This window comes from Drosophila montana, unplaced genomic scaffold (assembly GCF_035044405.1).
Source record: "Drosophila montana isolate Dmon_TW-CO22-7 unplaced genomic scaffold, ASM3504440v1 contig_3848_1, whole genome shotgun sequence".
Classification (NCBI taxonomy): domain Eukaryota; kingdom Metazoa; phylum Arthropoda; class Insecta; order Diptera; family Drosophilidae; genus Drosophila; species Drosophila montana.
In genome coordinates this window covers 1,032,861-1,060,142 of record NW_026998720.1, presented here as the reverse complement: position 1 = coordinate 1,060,142, position 27,282 = coordinate 1,032,861, and the positions used below count along the sequence as shown (strand labels likewise).

Below are 27,282 nucleotides of genomic sequence, written 5' to 3'. Positions count from 1 at the left end.
GGCAGGTTTCCCACTCACAAAGTATGTTCCACAGTTTAGCCCAAAGCGGAGATTACAGTGCGATTGGAGGTAATGTCTGGAAGAACAAACCAGGCTCGGCCAAACATCATCTAAGCTAACTGTGTTGTCATAAAAATGTTTTTTGTTTTTAAAAAACAACGAGAAAAAGTGCGAGTATTTTTTTTCAACTTATAAATCCTACATAATATGTTTTAACTTACCCTTTTCTTTAGCTTAAGCTTAATAATATGTTTTAACTTACCCTTTTCCTTATCTTAAGCTTAAGTCATGCTCACAAAGACGAAGCTTGTTAGCAGATGTATAATACTATCATTATTCGATTGCTTATAACCAAGTCTACATTGTTTTGACACATAGTGTTTTTAGATTTACATATTATAAAATTAATAAAATATATTATATATTTATTATCGGTCTTAAACTCTTTGTCAAAGATCTTTTAGAGAATTTATTTGATACATTTTTTCGCAAGCTCACGAATGCACAGTCAAAGGTTTATTAAGCGAAAGTTTATTTTCCGGCTTCCAGATTTTTACCTTATTCGATGCACATAAACATGTTTTTTAATAGAAGATTCCACGGTCGGGGAATTTTAATATCTGAAATTCTTAGCAGCAAACTTTTCACGAGCAAGGCTGGGCAATACCCGTTAGTCAAATATAAAGCTACCGTAGAAAGTATGAAAACAAATGTTGTCTTTTAAGCTATCCTAATCAAACTACGCATTAAAAAGCTTTCGGATACCCCAAACACATGTTCTAAATTGTATCAATAACAAACTACAGCTACCATGGCTACTTGTATCAAAAACTCAGCAATTACAAGCTTACAAACATTATCGTATAATCTGACGACTGTATTTAGCGCACTTGCATTAATTAACGGACTAAAAGCACTTACTTAAATAACATTTAGAATGGAGAGTGGAAATTGTGGACATGTTGCGAACGTGGGAGATAATTTATTCCACCACTGTTGATACATTTTTGGTGCCAACGCTTTTGATTCCGTTATGTGTATAGACTGCTAGCTGCAGCTGCACCAGAGAGTAAGCGTATTGTGGATGGCGTGAGCGGGAGATAATTTAAATGCTCACACGTTCATGCGATTGGGCGTAACGCTTTTGATCCCGTTAGCCCAATCTAGCTGAATGCGCTTTCGCAAAGAAGCGAGCATGCATTGATGTGGGCGTGAGCTTCGGCGCCTCAATAGTTGTGGGCTCTTAGCTGCTATTGTACATATTAATGCAAACGCCGGCTTATTAAATGCGCGAGCTTATTTAGTGTGTACGCGTGTGTCCTGTTGATCGGTCGTATCCTCTGCGCGTGTGTATAAGACCCTTTTTTTTACTCCTAACAAACTTGAATCAACAAATTGCTACTTAACGCAATGAGTTCGCGGTATGTGTGTGTTAAAAAGTGCAATAAGTCTTTTAGCAGTTCGCCTTAAAAGTATATTAAATAATCAAACAACTACGCGTCGCTTGGATTTTGGTCTGAGCTTTTTTACTTAAAAGAAATTGGCGCGCAAATCGAGAGAAAGAGAGAGAGAGCGAGACAAAAAGAGAGTGTTGTGAAGCTCTTGCCCAACAGGTAAACATGCTTTTGGAAACATTTCTATTTTTTATAGACAAATTTAATTAACTTGAATACAGTTTAGTGTATATTTTATTTTCAACACTGACAGAGTATTTTAACTATGTTATGATGTTTGTAACGCATATAAGAAATCAGTTCTGAACCCAATATTTGTGTATTTGGCTACGACTGGATTCTCGAAAAATGAGTATTATATGCAAAACTGCATCTGTCAATGGGTCGTATAAACCTTAAAGGAACAGTTGGTGGAAAATAGAGTTTTAAATAACTTCCCAACTATTTATGGCCTGACAGAGGCTGCAGACCTCTTTCTTTATTCTTGTTTCATTTAAAAAGAACCCTAGAAATGCTTATAGACATACTACCTACATACTGTACATACACGAGCACATATATATATTTTGGCCAAATGTTGTCCTTGCCGCAGAGGCCAACTGAAATGAAGTGTCATTGTGATAGAGCCGCGGCAATGCAGCTGTGCAGCAATGCACTGCAGCAGCAGCAGTCGAGTCACAGGACTCCGCAGTATTCCGAACAGGACCCAAGCGACACATTTGCACGCACTGCTGGCCATTGCGACTGCGGCAGTCAGCGCTGCTCACGTACTCAGCATTGTGACAAATGGATTTTCGCCCGAAATCCCCAGGATTTCTTCAAGTGTAATTGCGCACGCTAAAAGCGAATACGAATTGCGAATTGCGAATACCGACCGGTTGCGGCTGCCTGCAACTGGCCGTATCCCCAAAAACCAAAAGTATTCGAGAAGAGCATTAAATTTCATGTGCTTGCGGTTCGCTAGCGTTTATTGCACTCACTAGATAATTTGTAGCTCTAACGCAGTCGCAGCTTGGTTAACCAGGTGCGTGCGCTCGCCCAACTCCGCAGCAATAGACTCAGCCGACCAAGAAAATCGCTCTGTAGGCGCACCAGCTTCATCGCTATCAATACGAACACCAGCAGGTAGCGCAGCTCTGTGAAGATTATCGGCAGCACCAGTTCCAAGAGTTCTACCCGGGGCGCCTCAATGCGCAATTGATGACAAATGTTTCGTATCTTTCGTCTGGTGTATATCAGCAGCTCCACCAAAAGTCTCAGAGCGAGGCATATCAACTTAAGAAGGGAAACCACATTCAGGAGATAAACGTGTGCCATGTACAAGGTAATGCGCACGGGGAAGGTCAGCAGTACCCAAAAGCAGACGGAATCAAACGCCATGTGTGAGTTGTTCAAAGTGAAAGCTTTCTTAAGACAAATAAACTAGAAGTTGACGCTAAAATCGTATCTGGCAACTTTGCTATTCGAATCGACTTGCCAACTTTGACAAATTTTTCTAGTTTACTGTGATTTGGCAAGGTGTCGCCTGGGGTTTCCTTGGCTCTGCCTTTTATTTTTTTTTGTCACTCTATGTAGAACGTGTACGTATTGAATGTTCGTAAAATAAAAAGTTTATATTACCAACATTACAGAGTGACATTAGGAGTGCCACCCCAACAAAATCACGCCCATGATATTTGCACTGAATTGAAATTGATCAATTTGCGTAGTTGAGGGAATTGTTTGCTGCTTTTCGGTGGCACATTTAATGGATGATTTGCTTAGAATGTTTGTGGGGAGTTCGGTAATGAAATGAAATTAATGTGGGCCTCTGGGAATGAATGAGGGAAAGTATAAAAATTAATAAAAAAAAGAACGAAATTATCTGGAAATATGAAATTGTGCAAATGCATCTACATTTCAATCGAACTAAAAACTGTCGACAATTTATGCTATCAATCAAATCATTAAAAAACGAACATTCATAAATGTTTTCAAATATATTTGTAAGCTCGCATTTGTGTAAAAATATAAAATTAATACGCTTGGGCATTTAAGCTTTTTTTTGATATGTAAAATAAAGCTTAATATAGCAAAGCATATTTATTGTGATTAAGTAATATTAATTAATTTAAAAGTATTACTTTCAGAAATTATTTGAGCTATAATAAATTCCAGCAATTTCGTTAACATTTTTTTAATGTGGCTAATTATACCTAAAAGTAAACTGCAGGCCGCGTGCTCTTTTATCTTTAATAAGCTTGTACATTTGTTGAAAGGGAAGAAGCTAAAGCCGCTTACATTCTATTGAATTGGCATCGGCATTGTTTTCATAATCATCAGATTATAATTAGAGAGAACTATAATTATTTTCGTAAACACAAAATAGTGATATCAATGCTACTATTATTGGAAAATTTGTATTATTTCTGCTTAGAGTAGACGTTTTGTAGGTAAAATGATATCAGACTGTTTGTGCATGTCGGATTAAATGCTGTGCACCTGTTCCCACACAATGAATGTGCCCCAGGGCAGCTAAGCTGTAAGGAAGCCGTTCATCGCTTTATATCAGGCATTCCTTGTTGTTCTGCCAGCCGTACAAATCTTTGATTGCAGTGCTGATATTTAGTCCTGTGTTGTAAATCCCTTCATTTCTCTACTGGCCCACACCCTTCCTTGCACCACTTGCACAATGCTCGAATTGCTCTGGCAAATGTTAAAATAAAAGAAATGCAATAAAATCTGTCCAATCCAAACAGACGAAAGAATTAGGCTGTGTGTAGGTGGTTGGGTGGGTCGGTCCAGCTGGGCTTGGGTGGGGTAATAACGCAAATCTGCAAGCAAACGGAAATAAAGAGAGCAAAGCGTAATGACAAAACTCTGGATTAAGAATGCGGCGCATACAAGTTGCACATTCGCCTTTTGTCTCTGAGATCTTGGGTAGCTGACACTTTGTGCAGTGTATCTTTTGCAGTACACATTGGTACACATCTAAATATATATATATATATATAATATATATATAATGTGTATATGTGTGTGTATATAGACGTATATTTTAAGCATGGCTTATCTTATCAAGCGGCATAAAAGACGCCTTTCAGCGAGCATCCAGCGTCCAGCAGCCAGCATCCAGTGTCCAGCGACAATTGTACTGAGTGGGTTTGGTTTAGTTTGGTTTGTTTTGGCTGTGGCTGTGGCCGTCTTCAGCCCCGCGGGGCAATGGCAATGCACACAGCTGGACATTCATTACAAAAACGGAAGCACTCGTACAGTGACAGAAGATAAATGGACCTGCACTTGTACGTGTGGCTCTCTCTCGCTCACTCGCTCTTTTTCTCTGTCTCATTCTCTATCCAATTCTCAATGTGTCTGTGTGCGGTTTTTATTTAGTCGCTTGCCTTATCTCAACATCTAAAAAATCTTTGATGCTGCAAAATGAAAACAGCTTATATTTGGAATGTATGTATATATGTATGTATGTACACGTACATACCTACATATTTCTACACTTTTCATTTACGTATTTATTTGTATTTGCTTGTTTTTTTTCTGGTTCAGTCAGTTTTTAGTATAGATTTTTTTAAATCTGCGCAGCTCTTTTTCTTGTCTTTGTTTAATCAACATCAACAAAAAGAGAAAAAACAAAAGAAAACAACAAAAGCAACAACAAACGGGAAATAGGAAACAACGCTTCATATTCATTTGGTTTTTTATTTGTCTATTTGTCGCTGTCATATTTGCATGCAGCTCGCCCTGTTATCCTTTTTGCTCTATTGTCGTTTTGTGATTGAGATATGTATTTATTATGTACATTTTTTATTTTTGTATATTTACTGCTGTTGTTATCAACCTTTAAAAGCTGACGACGCTGTACTTTTGCACTGCCATTGCCTTTTGTCCCAATTTCAATTTCAAACTTTAACCATTTGTTTTTGGCGCACAAATTTATCAGCTATTTGAACGCTATCTAGTTTTTGTTTCTTCCTTTTTCTTTTTTTTGTTTGTGTGTTTTTTTTTTTTTTTTTTGTAGTTTGTTTGGCTCGTTTGGAACGTTACATTCATCAAAATATTTTATACCAGCGCCCTTCTAACTTGGCGGTTTTTTATAAGCGCACTTTATGTCAAAACCACAGCGGCAATAACACAGACACACGCAAAAAATGCGCTGCACTAAAATGGAATGCGAAAAATGTAGCTCGCCCAGCGCGTGAGCTCACTGCAAAAGACAAAAGCTTAACCCAAACCAAGTAGCCAAACATCAACAATCTAAAAACCGAAAAAACTAAAAAAAAAAATTGAAAAAATTTGAAAACAAACTGTCAAGCAAGTGAAATAAATTAACAAAATGGCACCATAAAGCTAACATATGAGCGAGTCCTTGATTTTGTCGAGCAGCTCTCTTCTCATTCCGACGCAAAAATCTATATAAATTTTCTAGACGCTCTTGACGCTGACTTCAGTTCGCGTGGTGCTTTTGTTTTGAAATAACTTTTCAATTATTTAGAAATAAGTGCACATGACAGCACAAAAACAAAGCAAAGTAAGCGCAAAATATTTTTTAAATGGGCCTGCATTGCGACTGTGATAATACCCTGTAGCTTAATAGGCCTGCACATGTAGTTATTGTGCTAGCAGAGAAAGAATAACAACTTGTCGATTGACTTTGTGCTGCCCAAGGACTGCAGTTGCAAAACTCTAACACAAGAGTGTGTTCAGCTTACCAATAACCCAAGAACCCGCTAGGTTTATGTCTACAGGGTAGGTAAAGTTTAACAAGTTAGTAGTTACTTTTTGTTTTAGTTTGGCAAGGCACAAAGCAGAAGTAACTTTTTGTGCAGAACATATGAGTCGCAACTGGCAGCGTGTCAGGCAACTCTGCAGCGACAACAACAAACGATTTCAATTCCGTTGATTGCAACGCTGCGGATGGGCCGCCAGACGTGTAAATGGTAACTATGCCCTGATCCGGCATTTAGCATGTGCCAGGGAGTAAAGTATGTCGAAATGTTGCCCAAAACCCGTTTTTAAAACATTGTTTTTGGCGCCGCTTTTTGTTTCGTTTTGGTTTTTATTCTACTCTTAAACGCATTGCCACAGCAGCGCAAGCCGCAGGACGAATGTTAACGGGCAGCCGACGCAGCGGGGCAGTTGGCGTGGAGTTCGGCCAATGGGCCCAAACCAACAAGAGCCAATGCCAAACAGATAAGAGCGCATATTTTATTTGCATACTTTTAGGCTGACTTTGGCGGGCGCAGCGTTTGGAAAGCCATTTGCCAGCAGAAATGCCATGAGTATGTGTCTACAAAAAAGTCAAACAAAATAAAAAGGAATCCTATGAAAAGCACACACACTCGAACACACAGTCCCATATTGCAGGCCGCTTAACAATCGAAAATCAAAACAAAGGCTAGAGCAAAGCGGAAATATGTGAAATGCGAACTTTTACAAAGATTGACAAGTGGCGACTGGCCCGTTTAAAATGTCAAATACGTACAATGTTGCCGCGACTTTTCATGCAAACAGCGGCGTCGAGGAGCGAGAAGGAGATTGTGTGTGTACTGGCGACAGGGGGGAGGGGGCGGTGCTACGTGCTGTTGGTTTTTTGGCGAAAAAAAAAAAAACAAAAAAGAAAAACCAAAAAAAATGTGTTGTTTTTTATTTTCTTCTGTTGATGTTTTGATTTGTGCGTGCGTGCAAATGTTTGCACTCAGAGCATTTGTTTTTGCTCGCTGTGGTATTTTTTTCGTCACAGTCATCTAGCCATTGCGTCAGACCCGCCATAGCTCCATTGGTTATATATATTTATATATATATAGGATGTATGTACAAATATATATATATAGTAATATGCATACACATTTTTTTTGTGCTGTCAAATTTTCTTGTGCGCCAGGCGCTATTTTATTTGTTTATTTTGTGTTTTTTTTTATTTTTTTTTTTGGGATGTTTTTTTTGTTTTAGTTATTTCCGTCTGCCGGCAAGCTGTGCTCATCAAAATGGAAACTGTGCAGCATGCACTAAGTGTGACTGATAGTGTGGTGAGTTAGTTGATTCTTTTTTCGTGGCCCGCAGCCGCAGTCACAGTTGCTGGCAGCATTGGCGTCGGAGTGGGGGCTCGGCTGCCCCTCGGCCAACTGACAGTTGCAAATCATCAGAAATTTAAATTGACTTAAATTGTTTATTTTTTGGCACGGACCAAACGTCATTGTTTTTGCAGATGCACTGATTTTGGCAGACGGAAGTGCCATGGACATGACCACAGCGATTCTCTGCTGTGTTATTTATGAAAATAATAGAAATGCAAATTAATTTGTTGGCTTTTGTTGTGCCGGATTTTGTTGTTGCCAATAACAAACAAAAAATAAATAAAAGAAGGGAGAGTGGCCATTGATAAAACCAGCAATTAGTTTGTGCCATAACCGTGCATGTCGTTTAATTGTACATTTAAAGCTAGTCCATATATGGACGCACGACATACCGTAATTTAAACTGCCAATTAGCTGTCCCAAATTGTATGCTATACATTTGTCCATAATACAGAGAACTTCATTTGTCTGCCTTGCCGATGTCTCCATCAATGGCTTAGGTCCGGAGGGTCTGCACGCTCGATTGCCTGCTTTCTCGCATGCGAATAGCATTTACTTTGCTCTGTCTGTATTGGCATGTCCTTTGCTGCTGCTTTTTATTGTACGGACAGTCAGACAGATAGACATCAGGCTCTGTACTTGCTGCTTGCCTTATTTTGCTACGTTTACTCTTACAGCCTTGCCGAGGGTGTTATAATTTTATTATAAAACACGTAACGCGTCGAAGAAAGCTTTTGCGACTGCATGAAGAAGTGTATGTATGTATGTCCATGAAAAACCGTCTATAATTGTGGTGCAAAGTTTTAGTTACACAAAAATAAAATGAAACATTTATTTTAAAGATTGCTGTAAAAAATCAAAATACCTTGCACCTAAGATCAGATTACGCGGTGTAAGGGTATTGAATCCTCGCCCCACCCCAATTGCAACCGTTCTTGCTTCTATTTTTTGGTTTATTTTGCTTTGATTTCAGGCGAATAATAAAATATACAATTGTACTAGAAATATGTCAGTGAAATTCACAAAATTCACGTTTTCCTATATCCTGCTGTGGTCTACAGACCGATTTTCTGTCTGTCTCTCCGTCTACTTATACGACTGTATGTGTGATTTTTATTTTTGTGGCTTTTACGCGCACGCTTTTTGTTTTCATGTATAAATCATTTATTGTTTTTATGTATGACGTTTCGAGCTGCCTCTCTGGCTGGCTGGCTGGCTTGCTGGCTGGCTGGCTTGCTGGCTGGCTTGCTGGCTGGCAGATATGAGTGCCTGCGTCTGACATTAATTGGCAGTGATTGAGGGATTTTTGTGCGCTATGTATGTATATGTGAGCGACGGATACGTGCTCCTTTATGAAATATTAATTGGGCTTTCATACCGCTGTGCTGACTGCCGGCGATGCCAGACGTGCCTCATAATCTGCTCAATGTCAGCGGAAGAGAGATTCAACTAGCTTCGCAGTCATCATTAAAGCCACGGCCGTTTTTTTGCATGATGCAAGCCGTCTAACAATCAGGCCAATTGTCAACGGATCCAACTACCACATGGACAGAATTGACAGGAACAAATTTCGTCTGTTTAATATTTCTTTTTATTATTATCTTAATAAATATGCCATAAATTGAAGCCATGATGCTGCGCTGTGGATGACGACATATATTTCACCAAAATATCAAATGAATGTTAATTCTACGATCGCAACAAATTAACAAAATGCCATTAAGCGTTCAAATCGGTTTAGTTTTGACAAAATTATGAGGGCTTGAAATCTAGAAATGGACCTCGAAACATTACATATCAAAGTTTTATTATTTTTGGAAATATCTTCTTGAATTCCTAAGCTTTCTTCAAATGGTTTCTTACATATTATCAGTAATTTAGTTAATGATCTAGGTGGGTTCTTGATCATAGGCTTAAATTCGACTCTCATGTTACGACCGTGTTCAACAGAATTGAAACAATTCTTGTTGTTTGCCCTTCGTGGATGAAACTGGGATTCACGTGTGCGGTTACCGTCATACTCCCGTAGACGCCAGATGATTTATCTTACTTCTTTAATTAATCGTAGAGCTATACTTGGTGTAATATTTATTCATAAGGTAATTACGGGGGAAATCGACTCTTCTCGATTGACTAGCCAACTAAATTTCTCTGTTCTTACTTGACTAACATGTAATTATTATTTTTGTTCAAATACCTATGCCTGGGATGAACGGTTCCGAGTCCTCTGTGATAATTACAACAGTATTCTGGTCGGAGTATTTTACCAACCTATTTTTTCATAGCTGTTCAAATATTGCGTGCAGAATTATTTACGATATATGCGAATATATTAAGTATTTGGATAAAGTTGTGAGAGCTTGATTTCTAGAAATGGCATTTTTTAGAGTGTTTGTCACTGTATTTAATATTGAATGAATAAAATTCTACAAAAATATATATAAAGTTTTTTAAATGCGCAAATTTCAGATGTAGAATCAAGAAAGTATTCGAATCTTCACTAAAAAGGGCGTCTAAATTATTTTTACTATATGTATATTTAAAAAAAAAAATATTTAAAAACCTTTTTTAATTTTCATTAAAATATACAACTGCTTAAACGTTAGATGTAGATTCAAAAAAGAAGTCGAATCATTATTAAAATGGCGTAAAATATAGAAATACGTTTCTAATTTATTTACATTATATATTTTCTTAAAAAATTTTTCTTTTTTAAATTGCTTAAATATTTCACACAGAATTATTTAACAGAATAAACTGCGAAGAAAATACGCTCAAGCGTAATAATTATCCGAGTTTTAAAAAAGTTGTGAGAGTTTGATTTGTACACATTTCGACATTTATTAAAGATTTTGGGACTTTGTATTCGAAATTGTAAGAATAAAATTCTACAAAAATATGTATTTCTTCAAGTACGTTTGTTTCGGTTGTGGAAACAGCAAATTAGTCGAATCGTCATCAAATGGTATCACCAAACATACAAATATAAATTTATATATTACATAATTCTTCAAAATATCTTAAATATTGTATGCAGAGTTATTTAAAAGAATAAACTGTAAAGAAATTGCTTACAAGAATGATGTTGTTTTGAAAAAGTGGTGACAGTTTTCTTGCTAGAAAGGAAATTTGCTACAGATTTGGGGAATTTGCATTTGAATATACTTTATATTTATTTATAATCATAAAATACAAATCGTTTCATGTAGCTTTCAATTTAAAAATATACATATATGTATGGTAAACGTAGTGCAAGAAGCACTCGTACTTCGTAGCTCTGCAATATCCAATTTTGTAAAATACAATTCAAGACGCGCGCAGCATGCGACAAAGTCAACGCCTTAACCTTGAAGCGGTCGTCGTGATTTGAAATAGCGCAGCCTGTTGGCTCCGGTGCTGGCTTTGCCCCAGTTGCTGGTGGTGCGCGTTGCGTGTGGTGTTGCCAAAGGGATTTGCGTTTAATTAAAAAAATATATAAATGTGTGTGTGTGTTGTTGTTGTTGTTGGCGTGGCTGGCATGCAATAGAATTGTTGCTTGGTTATTGCTTTTGTACTCAGTTGCTGTAACTGCTGTTGCTGTTGTTGTTGTCGTTGTCGTTGTCGTTGTTGGGTTGTGTTGTTGCGGCTGTAGTGCGTATGCATGCTGCCACTGGTTTTGGAGAGTCCGCGGCAGCGGGCACAAAGACGAAATTTGCCTAGTGCTGGCAGCGGTAAGGCTTTTATGCTGAATTGAATCTTATATTAAGATGTTGCAAGGCGGCGTCGCCTGCGACCGCAGCGGCGGCATTGTTGTGTACCAAAATAATAACAGCAATTCTAACAAAGGCACACACAATAACCACGGCAACAGCTGCAGCGCGAACACCACTCGACCAGCAGCAATCAGGCATTCTGCACTGTGCTCGTATTATTATTGTTGTGGCTGTTGTTCTTATTGTTGTTGTTGTTGCTGTTGCCTTGGTTGTTCTCGGTGTTTGAAGCGGAAACTCAAAGCGCGTAAACCGGAAACTGCTGTTTAATGGCGCTGCTGCGCATGCAATGCGAATAGGGCTCAGTCGTCATCCAGCAGCCAGCCTGCCAGCCAGCCAGCCAAACAGTTAGCAAACGGGAAATGAAATTTAATTTATAGAAAACAGCAATCTGCAATGTGCTAAAAATGTAATTACAATTTCCATTTTCATTCGCTCAACCTTTTGCTAGCCTCCACAATAGCCATGTTATAATTATTTAACTACTGCAGTGCGAGCGCACAATGAGCTCGTTTCCAATTAAAGTGATAGATTTACCTAAGCAGGCGGGTTTTTGATATGATTAAATTTTGTTTTAATGCCGGTTGAAGGCCATTTTTCAGGCGTCTGTAAGTAGGCCTCGCTTTTTGTTTACCAGATAAGCAAATGCCCAAAAGGCTTACCGGCGAAAAGCTCTGGCAAACGTTATCTATTGCTGACAAACATGGCAACATAGTTGCTGCTGCCACGCCCATCGGCCAGCCTGAGCTGGCCTTGTCAATTGACGGCGGGCTTAGTTGTCGAAAATGCAAGCGTTAGCATATTTGATTGCCATTACTGCTTGTCAAGGATTATGTGTCTTAATTTCGTGTTAAAGGATTTGCGCATTCTGCTCAGCTCTGCTCTGCTTCTGCCTCTGATTCCGCCTCAGCTCCTCCAAACATTTTCTCATTTTCGTTCGCTTGGTACATTTTTTGTCAGCTTAATGCCCGTGCGCTTATCAAAGCAGCAAAGCAGCCAATCATCAGTGTTGTATCGAGCGTCGCTAATAAACTTGACAGCGGTCGGTGGGTTGGCTGACGGTGGGTGGCTGCGCTGCCAGACGGGTCTCGATTGGAAGCAATATGGCTGTTCAGTTCATCAGTTTTTGCAGTTGCCTCAGTTGTGTGTCCATTTGCCAGCTTGCTTAAGTGTACATTGAGAAAAGTTTGTTTTGACCAGCTTGGACCAAAACTAAAACTGTAGCCTGCGAGAGTAACTATTTGATGTAAAGGCAAATGCTATTTTCTCTGCCATCATTTATATGTAATTTCCAAAAAGAAACATTTTGCCGTAGCCATGTTCGAGTTGAAGTCTGTTGTGAACGCTGTCAACCGCAACTCTATAGAGAGTATAAAATCACAGAGCTTAGAAATCAATTTCAAAATCGTATTTTATGTTAAAAGCAAAGCAAAATAGCCGGATATTCGAATGGCAAAAAATTAAATGCAAATAGAGGCATGAGCAAAAGTTATAATATTTCGTTGCCCTGTATGTCCAAGCAACTGGTTCAACATGCATCAAAAAGCATTTCAAAAGTTTATTTAACGTTTTGATAGACATATGTATAGTTGAATGCGCTTTTTGTTTAGATATATTCTTACAAATTCACAACATGCTGTAAATAAACACAATTTGTATGTAAGATATTCGCTAAGGAAAGCTGGCTAAAAAGGGCAGGTCTGATTGGCTACAGGGTAACCGAAAGTTGAGCATTATCGACCCTTACAGTTCTACTTGTTATTTTATGAAAGCGAGATTTTATTTTATATTGCCGTATTTGGTTTTTGTTTGACACTTTAATTGAAATAGCATCAAATATTGTAAAAAAAACTGTTTGACTTAGTTTCTAAGTGCAATAGGTAAATGGTGATATGAGGGGTTTCATGAAATATAAACCGATAGCCTGTACTGGCATTTGTAATCAATATGTGTGTGTGCGTGTGTCTGTGTGTGGATTATCATCAGAGTCAGTGGCAGAACTAATTTAACAAGTTTTGTTGTCTTTTGTGGCTTCGGCTCATCGCATATTGCCACAATTCGAACAGCGTTAGAGCTGCAGAACATTGTTGTTCATATTTTCATTTATTTAGGCTAGCTGCCCTTTTCTATAGCTGAGCGAAAATTTTTGATTCGTCTGCAAACCGGAAATACACAAAATACAATGCAAATATATTTACATTTGAGCGGCCAATGCATTCGGATGCACTCCTGCTTCTAATGCGCCAAAATGTATTTGCATACGCGCCCTAGCACAATGTGTCTGTGTGTGTTTGAGTGTGTTGAGTGTGTTTTGTGTGTATGTGTTGAGCTGACTTTCATTGCAGCCATACAGCAGATGAGCTTAAAGTTCAGATCAGACATAGCATGTTGTAAAGGCATTTGATAATCCTTCAATCTGTCAATATACATATGAATGGTTGCACACATGATTACACCCACATAAACACACACACACACACACATGCAGAGGCACACAAAAACAATAGAGCTGCCTGGCAGATATTCGAGTCTTGCAAAGTGCATCGACTGCAAAATCGACTATCGCCTACCATGGCTGACCTCGAGCTGAATGCCTCATCCTTACCCGCATTCGTATTTGTTTTTGTTCTCAGATGCAATGCATAATTACTATTATGTGTGTGTATGTTTGCGCAGTTGAATGTTAACAAGTTTATGTAGGCATTATTACAGCACATTTATTATAAAATAGAACACACCCCTATATTCAATACGGATTCTCACCCGGACACACACATTGTCTTCACTGTTAGGATCTGGCAGAGGCTCCAAAATGTTTGTCTTGCCAAAGTTGCAATCCTGCGGAGTATTTTCGAGCTGTGAGCATTTTCATTTGACTTCATTTGCAGCACCCACTCGTTAGTTGTATCAAAGTTAAACACTCGTGAACTGAGCAATCAGTTGGCTATGGAGCCCTGCACAAGTGCAGCAAAGTGCCGAAATTGAGCTGTAGTCGAGCATTGCTAATGAAATTCGAGTAGTCCACTTCATATGGTTAGTGTGTAATCGAGTGGCAGATAGGCGAAAAGTTCAATTTTTTCTTCTTTTTTTTATAAATTATTCAGCCCTTATGATCTTTTTGCTCTTAAGTATAAGTATAATGAGGGAAAGTACAGGCCGGCTTGAATTTGCATTTAATATTTAAGCACGTGTTTGCCCTTTAAATGTGTTATTTTAGCTGAGGCTCAAATTTGCTTTTCACTTTATTATAGATTCATACTATGTGGCGCCAGTTTTCCTCAGGACATGAAAATAAATTATGTACAAAATATGTAGCATACTTTTATGCGTTGCAAAATATGTCAATGTCAAATCTAGAGTATACCGAACATGGCCCACAATTCATCATTAAACCTCCAACCACAACTTTGGTTATTCCCCTAGAGCAACCTTTGACATTGTCTTTGTCGCCCATTGGTCAAAGAGAAGTTCTTTCAAAGCCAACGAAATTGTCTCAACCTTAAGGTGCGGCCCCATTGTTGAAGTTCTGTCATGGAAAGCTGTCTGAACCATGCCCTGTTTTTGCTTGCTGGTGCTCACCAGAAATCGTCTGTGAAGCTAGTTAAATATATGCATGTGCCTACGGCAATTTCAAGACTTTCACTGAAAGGCGCCCGGCTCGCCTGCCTTCGGTGCCTGAAAGGTTCGGCGCTCAAAGTTCGGGCGGAGTTTTTATGAACTGCCTGTCCTGGTCACCTTTAAAGCGAAAAAAGCAACTCATCGCATATGAAGCATGTGAATATTGAGGCAGCCTATAAAGTTTTTTTACCAGACTCGAAATAACATACCTAAGTGGTAGGTTGTTTGAGTGTGTGTGTGTGTGTGTGTGTTTGTACCTGCGTGTATTGTAATGGCTTTTGTATTAGTGTCAAAACACGTAAATTGTTGCGTGTCGCTTTATTATATGTTTGTGTGTAGTTGGGTGTTTGCAGTTGGGGGCGTGCTGTTTTGCCTGTGTGTGTGTTTGCGAGTGGGTTTCTGTGTGTGTGTGTGTGTGTGTGTGTGCTTGGGTGCGGCCGTGCGAATATGTTGTTCATTATAATCTGCTCATGTTGCTATTTTAGCTGTTGCTGTTATTGCTTATGTCCTCGTTGGCCGCCCTCACATGACGTTGTTGTTAGCTGTCGTTGTTTTTGTAGTTGTTGTTGTTGTAGTTGTTGTTGTTGCTGTTATTGTCGTTGTGGTTATTTTCATTGCTTTGCATTATTGTTGTTTTCCTATGTTCGATTGTTGTTGCTGTCGTGTGTTTTCAACAAATACATAATTTTGTGGACATAAAATTGTCACATGTCGTTGAATTTTGATTTGATTTCATGCGTAGTACAAATTTATGCAGGCGTTTACGCCTGTTTGTACGGTCGCCAAAGTGCTGGAACGGTGTCTGTGGGCGTGGCAGGCCATAGAGTATGTTTGTTTAGCAATACACACAATCACACAAGGACACATGCACATTAGCACACACAAAGGTCTGTCTGCTGCTTGTTTGTTATTTGCACACTTTTTATGACTTTTTAGGCCACATGCATACACACACACAGACACACACACACAGGCACACACATTCACATGCATGTTTAGCTCCTGTCTTGCATTGCATGCAGTTTTGTTATTTGGCTTTCATGACAATTGTTGTAAATTTGCACAATGATTTATGTTTGATATTTTAATTGCTGTTGTTTATTGTGTCATTATTCGAACACTTCCGATTGCGGTTGATTAAATTTATTTGGGCTTAGATAAATTTCTATGCTCATGCTGACGGTAAACCGCATCGATAGGCAGCAGCTTAACGCATAATTTATGCAATAATACAAAGAGCATAATGTATGGCCTACTAATCGCCTACACTGATTAACACGGACCCATAAAATTCGGCTTTCAAGTTCAAATTCAATGCAACTGTTTTCTAAATCTAGTCTGCTTAGAATGCAGTTGTAAATATTTGCACTGTTTTAAACAATGATTTTTTGTGTATATTTCTTATATATTTACCAATATATCGCCCCAAATGTGCAATGAAATTCTTATGAAATAAGGGTCAAACGTTTTATTGGAAGCAGCTTATGAAAAGTGTTTTGAGTCCGTTTTCAGAAAATTTTATTTTTAGTACTTTTCGCAGGAGCCGATAAGAGGACTCGTCTTCCTGATTTTAAATTGAAATATGAAATAAAATGGCACTATTCCATATATGGAAAAATAAATATACATTTTCATTGATCAATAAAAGACTTGTATATACATAAAGGCTTAATAACAACATTTGGAATATTTATAGTACAAGGCATTGATGTTGGTTTCTCTGGCTGACAGTTGAGTGCATAAAGTTCAGTAGCTTCATTTCGAATATTATTATTTGCTCATTAGCTGGATGTGTGCAAACTTTCTAAGCACAGTGTATTTGCCTAAACCGCTGCCATATATAATTCTATATTTGACTTTGACAATCACCGAGTATGGCTTTTAGCCGGCTTATGTTGTCATCGTTTGGCATCAGTGTCGGCTTTTGTATGGACTGACATTACGTATACGCCATCACGCCCTATCGCACCAAAGATTTATCGATTCATTCGAGCGGCAATCAACCGCATAAGCACGTTTGTATACAATTTTTTTCTTCTATCTTGTGTTTTTTTAACGTTTTACGGGCTCAGTTAAAGTGAAGCCAAAAATTAAATCGCACAAATTATTTAAAATGCCCGACATAAAAATTGAATTCACAATTCGTATGCGCCCATGCGATTGGCAAAGGTAACGCCCACGCACACGCCCCTGCCACAGCTCGAACCATTTGCCTTAGTTAAAAATCAACAATAAAGGGTAGCTAGCAAAACAAGACAATTTCACAGTTGCTTGGCAAAAAGGTAAGCCGACGAGCGGCCGTCTTATGTAAGCCTTTTTACGAGCCAAACTCGTGCCATTGACCATATGGTGAAGGTGAGCGCAATTCCTGCAGGATTGCAGGATGAGCCAGCAACTGGCGGCCTAACTCGGCACTCGAAACTCAAAACTTGGAACTCGGCAGTTGGCAGTCGGCATCATGGGCAACAGTTTTGTACAGTTTTTGTTATTGTCCATAATAAATTCAGCTATATAAAAGTGGCACCAGCTGCCAGCCGGACGAGTGGCCAAAGGGCCAGCAAATAAAAAAGCTGTAAGGAAACTGTTGTAGCAACAACAACAACAACAACAGCAACAACAAGCGCAACAACTAGAGCAACAACGCACTGCCTGCGAGAAAAGGCACAGCGAGAGAAAGCGGGCAAAATTCACAAAATTCAATTAAAGTTAAACTAAACAAGCTTCGAACAAATGCGTTTAGCTTTGGCCGGCTACAACAGCAGGCAGCGGGCAGCGGGCAACAAGCAGCGGGCAGCGGGCAGCGGGCAGCGGGCAGTGGAGAGCTGATAGTCGGCAGCGGGCAGCATACCGAGTAGCAACAGCTCAGGGAACAGGAAGCTTCGGCGCTTGTCAAAGGAGCGGTGACTGGACGTTTGCTCCGATAGATGGATAGATGGATGGTTAGATGGGTGATTGTAGATGGATGGCCATGCGTATGTTTAGTTGCTGGTTAGTTTGCCCCTCACGTGGATAGATGGATGAATGCGCCGCTGCTGCTTTTGTTTTTGCTGCTGCCAACAGGAAACGGAAGCTGCTAAAACAAACGCACTGTTTAGTTTGACCACCGTCCTGCAGCGCTCTCTCGTTGTATTTTTTTATTTTTTGCCTTTTTTTTTGTATTTGTATTTATTTTTGTTGATGTTGCCATTGCTGCTACGTACTGTTGTCCTCCCACTTGCCCCGTCGAGGTTGTTGTTGTTTTAGGCAAGAAATTCGATTTACTAGCTGATTGTTGTTAGCGCACAGTACAACAAGAAAAAAAAAAAAGAAACAGAAAAAAGAGCGTGACCCGGGCAGGGAGAGAAAAAAGCCATCCAACAAACTGTACTTGACGGGTCTGCGTAAATTTAAGAGACAGCGTCAAATAGTATGCTTCATTGATTTAAAGGGCCTATCGTAAATAAATAAAGTGCCATAAAAGGTTCCCCAGGCGGACATTGGCGCGCCAGGCGTTGACCGGACAGCAAAGAACCAACAACTAACAAACAAAAAAAAATAAAAATAAATAAATATATATAAATGATTATAAAAAATAATGTAAAAGAGCGTTGCCGTTGGCCAATAGCTGCAGGCAGCACACAATTAAATTTGTACAAATTGAATGTAGAAATGTGGCAGGCAAGCGCGCAACATCAACAGCAATAACAACAATGGTAGCAGCAACAACAATAATGTCCAGAAATGATGGCAGTAGATAGCAATTTTTTATGACAATTTAAAGTACTCTAAACAGGAAATGAACAGTGCGACAGTGAGAGACAGTCCAGTCCAGTCCAGTCCGGCCAGCCCAGTCCAGAGATAGACAGTAAGCCCAATACCAAATGATGCGCCCATTACGTGCTCGCTGGCAAAATAGTTAATTTATCGGCCGTTGGAGTAGAAATATAAATGTACTCGTACTCGAACCCAGACCAGAGCTTGACTTCATGGTTATGAACCAACAAGCCACATCAAATAAGCGTGGCCGAGACTTACGCTCAATAAAGTAGCCGATTTGGAAAACTAACTTTATTGTATTGACCGAGCGTCGACGGTTACGGCCAAGTTCAATAGAAAGACTTTTCGAACGGCTCTTTGCTGTTTATGCTGCTGTCTGTGTGAGGGCGTGAGTGTCTCTCTCTCTATCTCTCTCTCTCTCTCTCTCTCCCTCTCTCTGTGCGTGTGTTTGAGTGTGTGTGTGTGTTTGCGAATGCATCCATCTGTAGAAGAGCGCTCATCCGTTCATTTATTCATTCATTCAGTCATTCATTTGGAGCCGTTCATTGGTTAGTCAGTCAGTACGGCGAGTAAGGCAATCATTCAGAGAGTGCCAGTAAATTCGTCGTGTCCACGTTCGCGTCCGCTACCAGGTCCATCTTCTTCTGGCGGCCAGTCAGCCACGGCAGTCAGCATTTTCAATAGACGTTGCTAGGTTGCGCACTCCCACAGTCATGGACAAAAGCAGTCCCCAGTTAGCAATAGCGTTCGTCACTCGTTAACTGAATTGTGTTTGCCTTTCATTTCCATCTGCCAACCAGCCGAATGCTCCAGTTGAAGCTCCAGCTCCAGCTCCAGCTCCATCTCCAATTTCAGCTCCAGCTTCAGCTTATTTTTTGCTTTTTATTGTATATTGTTTCTTATGCGCTGTTTTATTTGCAACATTGTGTCCGGATGCGGGCGAGTGGCAGAAGCTATGGAGGTCTGGGCCAGGGCGGTGCAAGGGCAAGGCAAGACTGGAGGATTGGCATTTTTTCGATGCTCGTTCGTGCACGCGCTCGTTTTGGCCCACTCAAACCGTTACGGATTCAATTCATTTCTAGCATATTTTCATTTCAAATTCATATTTTCTTAACAAAAGTTTTGCGTTTTGTGCGGGACTTTTGCCTTTTTTCGGCGGGGGCTGCAGCTGATTGCGGGGATGGCGGTGCATGAAAACTTTTCATTCTCTGCATCAAATGAGGCGGAAAAAAAATGTATACAAAGGCAACCGTCAAGTTTGAATCACTCAAACGTAACGGACGAGAAATGAAAACGGAAGCTGCAACAAATGTTTAAATAAATATTAAAAAAGCAGCTTGGCAACGTAAAAGGTAAAAGGCCGGGCAACAGTCGTTGGCATTGGATGCGGAATCGAATTCGGAATCAGAAGCTGCTGTTGATGCTGAAGCTGAATCGAAGAAACGTTTCGCAATGATGCTAATGAAATAAATCATATGGAAATATGCATAAATCAAATTTGTCCATGCGAAGGCAAAGGCAGCCCGACTTTTGTTATGCACTGTGCATTGTGTTGGCGAGTGTAAGTGTGAGTGTATAAATGGCAATGAAGGAAATGAACGGTTAAAATAACAACGCATATCGATTTCCACACAATTGCAGCGGATGGCGGCGTCGACGACAATTGCGAATAAATTGCTTGATTTGCCCAAATAACCAAATAACCAAATAACCGAGCGCATCATCATGTGGTAAAATTGCCATAATAACGGCACATTCAACGAATGGAATCGTCCTTGCGTCCTGTTCCGGTGTGTCGCGCGAGTCCTGGCCTTGTACATGCGAGTACATATAAACGTGCCTGAAAATTCATAAGAATTGCCTGCCACAAATATTCATACATGGCCTGACAACACGCATACGGCCAATAAAAATTGTGGCTTACACCCGAGCCAGCCCCAAAGCCGGAACTCAAAAAGCGGCATACAATTGCACGGAAGTGTCGTCGGCAAGTGTCGTCAAGGCAATTGGTGTAATGTCAGACAGACAGACAAACAGGCAGACAGATAGACAGTCAGGCAGACAGACAGACACTCAAATATTCAGTTAGTCAGTCAATCAGACATTCAGCTTGGGCTCAATATTACAATTTGTACATCAAAAATTTAATACGCAGCAGTCGCATGGGCTAAATTGAGCCGTTCACAATGGCACAAAGCCATTAAAAAGTATATCGTCATGAATTTTGAATATGCATCATGAAAATTGATAGATTCGCATAGCTTTTTATGGCCATTACCTTACTGAAAATTTGTTAAACAGTGTATAATGCTGTTGTAAAAATCCCAGTTCCTTTTATGTACATATTCCTGTTAAGAGTCAACTGTCGAGCTGATCTATCCATAATCGTCTGCCTGTCCGTCTGTTTGTCTATACGATCGATCGTTGTCAATTTTAGATACCGATAGCTCGATTGTATTCCTGGAATCAATAAATATAGAGCATATAGACTCAAAAAAGATTTGTTTTACTTTTCACCTCACTCACTGGAGCTGGCTAAAGGATATTCTGTAGTCGGCTAGTCTTCGAAATTGTGTAAAATGACTAATAAATTACTAGTTACATTGAATGATACGCGCAACTCTTTAAATCCATAAAAGAACACAATATATTGTTGTTCTATTTATATGCTGATATTGTTGTCAACCCAGTGAAAAAATGGACAACAATGCAAAGTCAAAACCAAAACATGCTCTTGTTGAGAGTGCTCACTTGAAGATACCCTGTTAAAGGTCTGAAGCAATTTCAATTAATATTATATGTATATGATATGATACAATATAAAATAATATAATATAATATAATATAATATAATATAATATAATATAATATAATATAATATAATATAATATAATATAATATAATATAATATAATATAATATAATATAATATAATATAATATAATATAATATAATATAATATAATATAATATAATATAATATAATATAATATAATATAATATAATATAATATAATAAAATCCTTTTAGCCTCTTTTAACTTTGAGTCAGACAGACAAGTACATTAGATCGACTCGGCAGTTAATATCCAAGAATATATATTGGGGATAGTTAATTTTTCATTCATTTTAACAAGCGATTTATACTTCTTGTTGCCAGCTTAAATTGGTGCAGCGTGACAAAATAATTGATTATCAATTACTTAATCGGAATAAACACTATAATTATGTGTAATACAGTTGTATCTACATATTATTGCACGAATAATTTTGCCCTTTATAAAAAGCTCTGATCAAATGTGCTTGTATTATAGATACGCATCAGAGCTGAGTGTATTATATATCATTAAATAGATTTTTTGTGTGCATTTAATTGATATGATATGTTGTCTTTAGGCAATTTGCGTAAACAAGCCAACAAGCACACAAAAGAAAAATTCATATGTATATGCCATATCACGTATGCGTATGTACATGTATGTGTAGCTGAGCATATTTCTGTGGTAAATGCCATTTTCAAAAAAAATCCCTACCGCGTAAGTAGCATAAGCATCAAACATTATATGGTGAATGCTGCGTCTATGGATGGTGTCCTTGAACGTGTCGGTGGCCTTTTTGGCTTTTCCCATAACCCTGGATCTGCTGCTGATGCTGATGCTGCTGCTGCTGCTGTTGCCGCTCCTGCCATTGACGGCGTGCGTCCTGGCAGCCAGCTTAGCGCCCTCAGTAATGTCGCAAGGCGACGACGCGACAGCGTCACAGTTGGCTTCCAGTACGCTGTCGACTGGTTTTGAGAACTTTTCTCTCATCCGCCATGGTGGTGTGCGTGTGTGTGTATATTGCTGACTTGATTTTAATATTGCAATTGGATTTGTTCGGAAAAAAAGGCACAATGCCAAACGACGCCCACAAACAATTGGAATTTCATACGTTTTACTTTGAGACTCTCAGTCGTCACCTCGGTTGGGCTCACTTTTTGAAGTTGAAGCCAAAATGTCTGACATACAGTGACGCATTGTCAACCTTTGGCTGGATGGGCTTGGGAATTTATGTATTTATCGTTGCCGCAACGAAACTTGTTGTTGGCTGCCTTCAAAAAGCGGGTGAAGGACGGCAAAAAGGACGCTAAGCATGGCTAAAAGGTTCATATCACCTTGAGTGTTTTGTATTTTGAGACTTGACTGACTGTCACATGGTTAGACGCTATGAGCTGACTGGCTGCTTGGTTCCTTGGCGCGCTTAAATGTGGCTATGACATAGCGAACTGGCCCGCGGGCCCGCCACCCCCCCCTAGCCTAACCACTTACTCCCCAGGCATCAAACGCCTTGTGGCAAAATTTCACTCATGTTGTAGGTTCTGCTAGACGCTCCCCATATATGTATGCGCAGGTACATATACACATGTGTGTGTGTGTGTGTGTGTGTCTGTGTATGTGTTTGTTTTTGAGATTTAAATATATGTACATTGTGGTGTTATTGGTGTGTGTCAGGCCAAAAACGTTTCTTGATTTATTACGGCATGTGGCGTAGATTTCGTTTGTGATAAATATGCTTTCAAATTAATAACGTTCGCCACATGAATAATTGGAGGCAAGTCCGCGCGTGACATTTGTTTAAGCAGATGTACAGCAACAACAATAATGGCAGTCAAATATTGAAAGCCCAACAATGCCATCATGTATTAAATTGGTCGCTCGTGCGGTCCGGTTTGTGTTGTTTGTTGTTTGCCATTTGTGTTTGTGTTTGTGTTTGTGTGCGTGGACAGGTGTATGCGGCTTACTTAGCCTAAATCCAGCTAGGCATACATGACATACATAGCACACATACACACGCCCGGGCCACAACAAACATTTTTGCGCTGACTGTAAATAAACAAAAGCCAAAAAGTACAATAGCGGGAAATCCTGATGTGAATGTTCGAATATGGCAAACAACAATCGAGGCGAGCCAACGGCCAGCGGCCAGCGGGCAGCTGGCAGCGGTCAACAGCAGCCAGCAGCAGACATGCCTACTGCCAGCAGTAGTGCCGTTGCCAGCAATGGCAACAGCAACAGCAACAGCAGCAGCAACACAAACAGCGAAAGCAACAACAACAGCAACAACAAAAGGAACAGCAGTCACCGCTGGTATCCTTGTCCCGGTCGTAGGCCATGTTGGTGCCCCATACTGTGCCGCATTATTTATGCATTTCCATGGTCAACATATGTAGCTGTGTGTGCGCTAGCCTTTAGGTAGTTTTAGCTACCAAGTAGTTAGCTGTTCCGCGCTGCAACTGTGCAATTGTGGAACGGTTGTGCAGCGCTGCGGCTGTTGGTTGTTGGCTGCGTCTAACATTTGTTGTAACTGCCGGAGCATGGCATTGTTAGCGGTAAATTGCACTCATCTATGCGTATATATGTGTACGGACGGCTATGTACGTATGGGGTTCCACTCCTGCCCCATAGAACACGGCCAATGGCACTCTCGAAATATCACTGGAATAATAGCAAATAGTGCGCATTGAGCATGCGACACTGTCAGCCGCAGTCATAGCAGCACCAGCACCAGCAGCAGCAGCAGCAGCAGGAACAGCAGCAGCAGTAGACGTTGCTGGCCAACAGGCAATTCATTTTGTTACCTGGGAAAAATTGCATGGCATGCGATGCCAAACCATGCGGCTAGCGACTGCCGCTTGGCGACTGGCAACTCGCAACTGGCAACTGGCGACTGGGAGCAGTCTGTGCCCTAAGCTAGCGTACGTGTGTACAATATGTGATTTTTGTTGCCAACCATTTGGGCATATGCCGGAGGCCACATACCGAAGCCAGATAGTATGCCAGGGCCAAAGTCAGGCCAAGTCAAATCCTGTTTGCAATCACAGCAGTTTTAAGGCTCTTGCAATCATTGCGCACAATAAACAAACGAAATGACGAGCATTTAACTGACTGTCCAGCGGACAGAGGAACTGATGGACTGTTGGCCTGCTCTCTCCCTGACTCTCTGACTGGCTGACTGGCACAAACAACTTGTTAAGCATTGCGGCCACAGTCTGTGCCTGACAGTGGCTAAATACTACATATGTACATACCTGTATGCCTGTATGCAAAGCTGCAAAAAATGAACACAAAAAAAGAGTTGTAAATGTCTGGCAATGAGCAGCTGAAAATCGAAAATGAAGCGTAGCCTTTATTAATTAGCAACTGTTTTTACGCCTTCCATCCCATTTGGACGCCTATTAAATGAGCTTCAAGGATTTGCGGTAATTTGCAAAAAGCCGCCGTCAGGCAAATGGAGAGGCTCGTGTGGCCCTGGCAGTCAGTTTTGCCATTTCTTGCTATGATATGCTGCAAATTACAAGCACACAAAAACACATACACTGCCACTCGGAATGCAGGTCGAGGCTTGTGGCATGTGATTTGCTTGTCTGGCTTGTTGTCCTGCCCATGATTCTGGCTCAGTATATTTCCACATGCACCTTGCACTTGCACTGCCGGCAACTGAGTGGTTCCAGTGCGCTGTCCAGAAACTTGTCCAACGCTGCGTATGAGCAATGCGGTGAAGTTCATTCTGTGCCTTTACCTGCACCTGTGCCTGTTTTTGTGTGCTACTGCTCGCTTGTGTGGGTTGCCTGCCTGCAAGCGTTTGTTGCTGCTGCAGCTCCTTCTGTTCATTTTCGTGCACGCTCTCTGCCCCATGGCTCCAACGAGTAGTTTGGCACCGGCACTGCTGCAATCGACCGGCACGCCCCGCTCTATTCAGTGCCGCCTACCGTAGTCAACCAAAAAATCACACAATACAAAGCCAAAGCTACAAACATCCAACAACAACAAAAAACCCATAACAACAAAACTCAATATAGACGCGGTGCAGGGAAGCCAACTAGAGATGGCACAGCTGAGAACTTTATTTCAAAAATTTAAATCCATTAAGATGTTTGTTAAAATTTCTAGTATTGTATTTCTGATTCTATTTGATTAAATATGATTGGAGTATTTGAAGCATGCAAATAATGAATATTATCACGATTCGATCATTTTGGAATATCTGGATATATACAATCAATGTTTTGTATGTTTAAAAAATTCGCAGCAATAGTTTGTATATATGTCTAACGGATATTACCCTGTTTGGCCCGGACCAAGTTTTTTTCTGCAAAGTAGAGACATTACAGTTCCAACCATTACCATCCCGAAAGAAGTGTAATATTATTTACATACATCATTTAAAGTAAGTTCATAGCTGCTTGGTTGGTAAACAAAAAGTTTCATACGAACGTAATCTATCAATTTTTCACAATTTCGGGTGAAATTCTGCAAAACTCCGTTATTGCATTCACCTTTATTACATAAGGTATCTAACTAAAGTACAAAATTCGATTTCCTGGATCTTACACATAAATTTATATTGGCATATTTCACGGCATTGCCTGGTTAAGGTTTTCTTATTCATATTCTAGACATACATTTTTCTTTTCATCCCATTTTCTATGGTAAATCTAACCGTTCTATCTTGAACTTCACGTCTAAACATATATTTTACATAGATACATTTCAGTAATCCTCTGTACGCTTAGCTATTGAGTTGTCCATCTCTATTGACTGGCAGACGGCAGTAAGTTCAAAGCAAGTTGTTGCTGCTATTGTGCTGCTGTCTCATCTCTAGTCTCAAACGTGCGCTCAAACTGCATTTTACGAAATTTGGCCATTCAATTGCCAGGGCCAAGCACATAAAAAAAAATGGCAAAACACGAGCGTATAGCAAAAGACAGCAAAAGACAGCAACTAACACAAAAACAAAAACTAAACAACAACAACAACGAAAATGATTTCCAATCGTGTATATGGGCTCGGCAATACGCCCCAAATGTGCACGCCCCGGCCACGCCTGCCATTTTCAAATGCAATAACAAAAATTTTGCTCGATTTTGGTTTTCAATGTATTTTTTTTTTTATTTTTGCGTTTTATTTTTTGTTTGTGTGCCGGTCTATGCCGTAGTGCTGACTCCTTTAGTTTTATGCACAACGGCTGCACGTATTGGCAGCTTGTCTATTTGAATGTCACTCAACCAGGAGCACTTCATGTGTGTGCATGTTTGGGTGTGCTTGTGTGTGTGTATAAGTTGTTGTGTGCGCCTAAGCCTTTTAAGAAAAGTGCCATTTAAACGTAAACATAGACATTGCTATAGGCCAAATCCGCAAGTGAGCAAAAGAGAGAGAGAGAGAGAGAGAGAGAGAGACATGTAGAGTTGTAGAGTGAGAGAGCTATTCAAATTTATGTATAACCATTTGCCAGCTGTTGATTGAGTGTTTCAATGAAATTATCAATTGAGCCAATTTGCTTGCTCATCCAGATTTGCGTGGGTTTTGCCTCTGGCAAGATTGATGACTCGCAATGGGAACTAATTAAATGGTCGCAACGAAATAATTAAATGGGTTGTCGCATTTTTGGCCTATAATTTCTCATATGTGGTTATTATGCTGCACTGTGCGTACATAAAATAAATGGACATTTTTAATACATTTATATATTTATATATATATATGCGTATAAAAATAATCTAAAGCTGTTCTTCCAAATTAACAGCCAATCTAGTCGTAATTAGTTGATTCTATTCCATTATGAAAATGCCATGCGATGCAATTAAAAGAATATAAATATACAA

At 39.8% G+C, this 27,282-nt stretch overlaps 1 long non-coding RNA gene across 1 annotated transcript; it reads left to right on the top strand.

Moving 5' to 3' along the window:
• The first annotated feature begins 5,724 nt into the window (after positions 1-5,724).
• On the top strand, positions 5,725-7,044 carry LOC135438575 (uncharacterized). The gene is made up of 3 exons (XR_010437901.1): positions 5,725-5,976; positions 6,035-6,194; positions 6,537-7,044. It is a non-coding gene; the product is annotated as an uncharacterized LOC135438575 (long non-coding RNA).
• Positions 7,045-27,282: the final 20,238 nt, after the last annotated feature.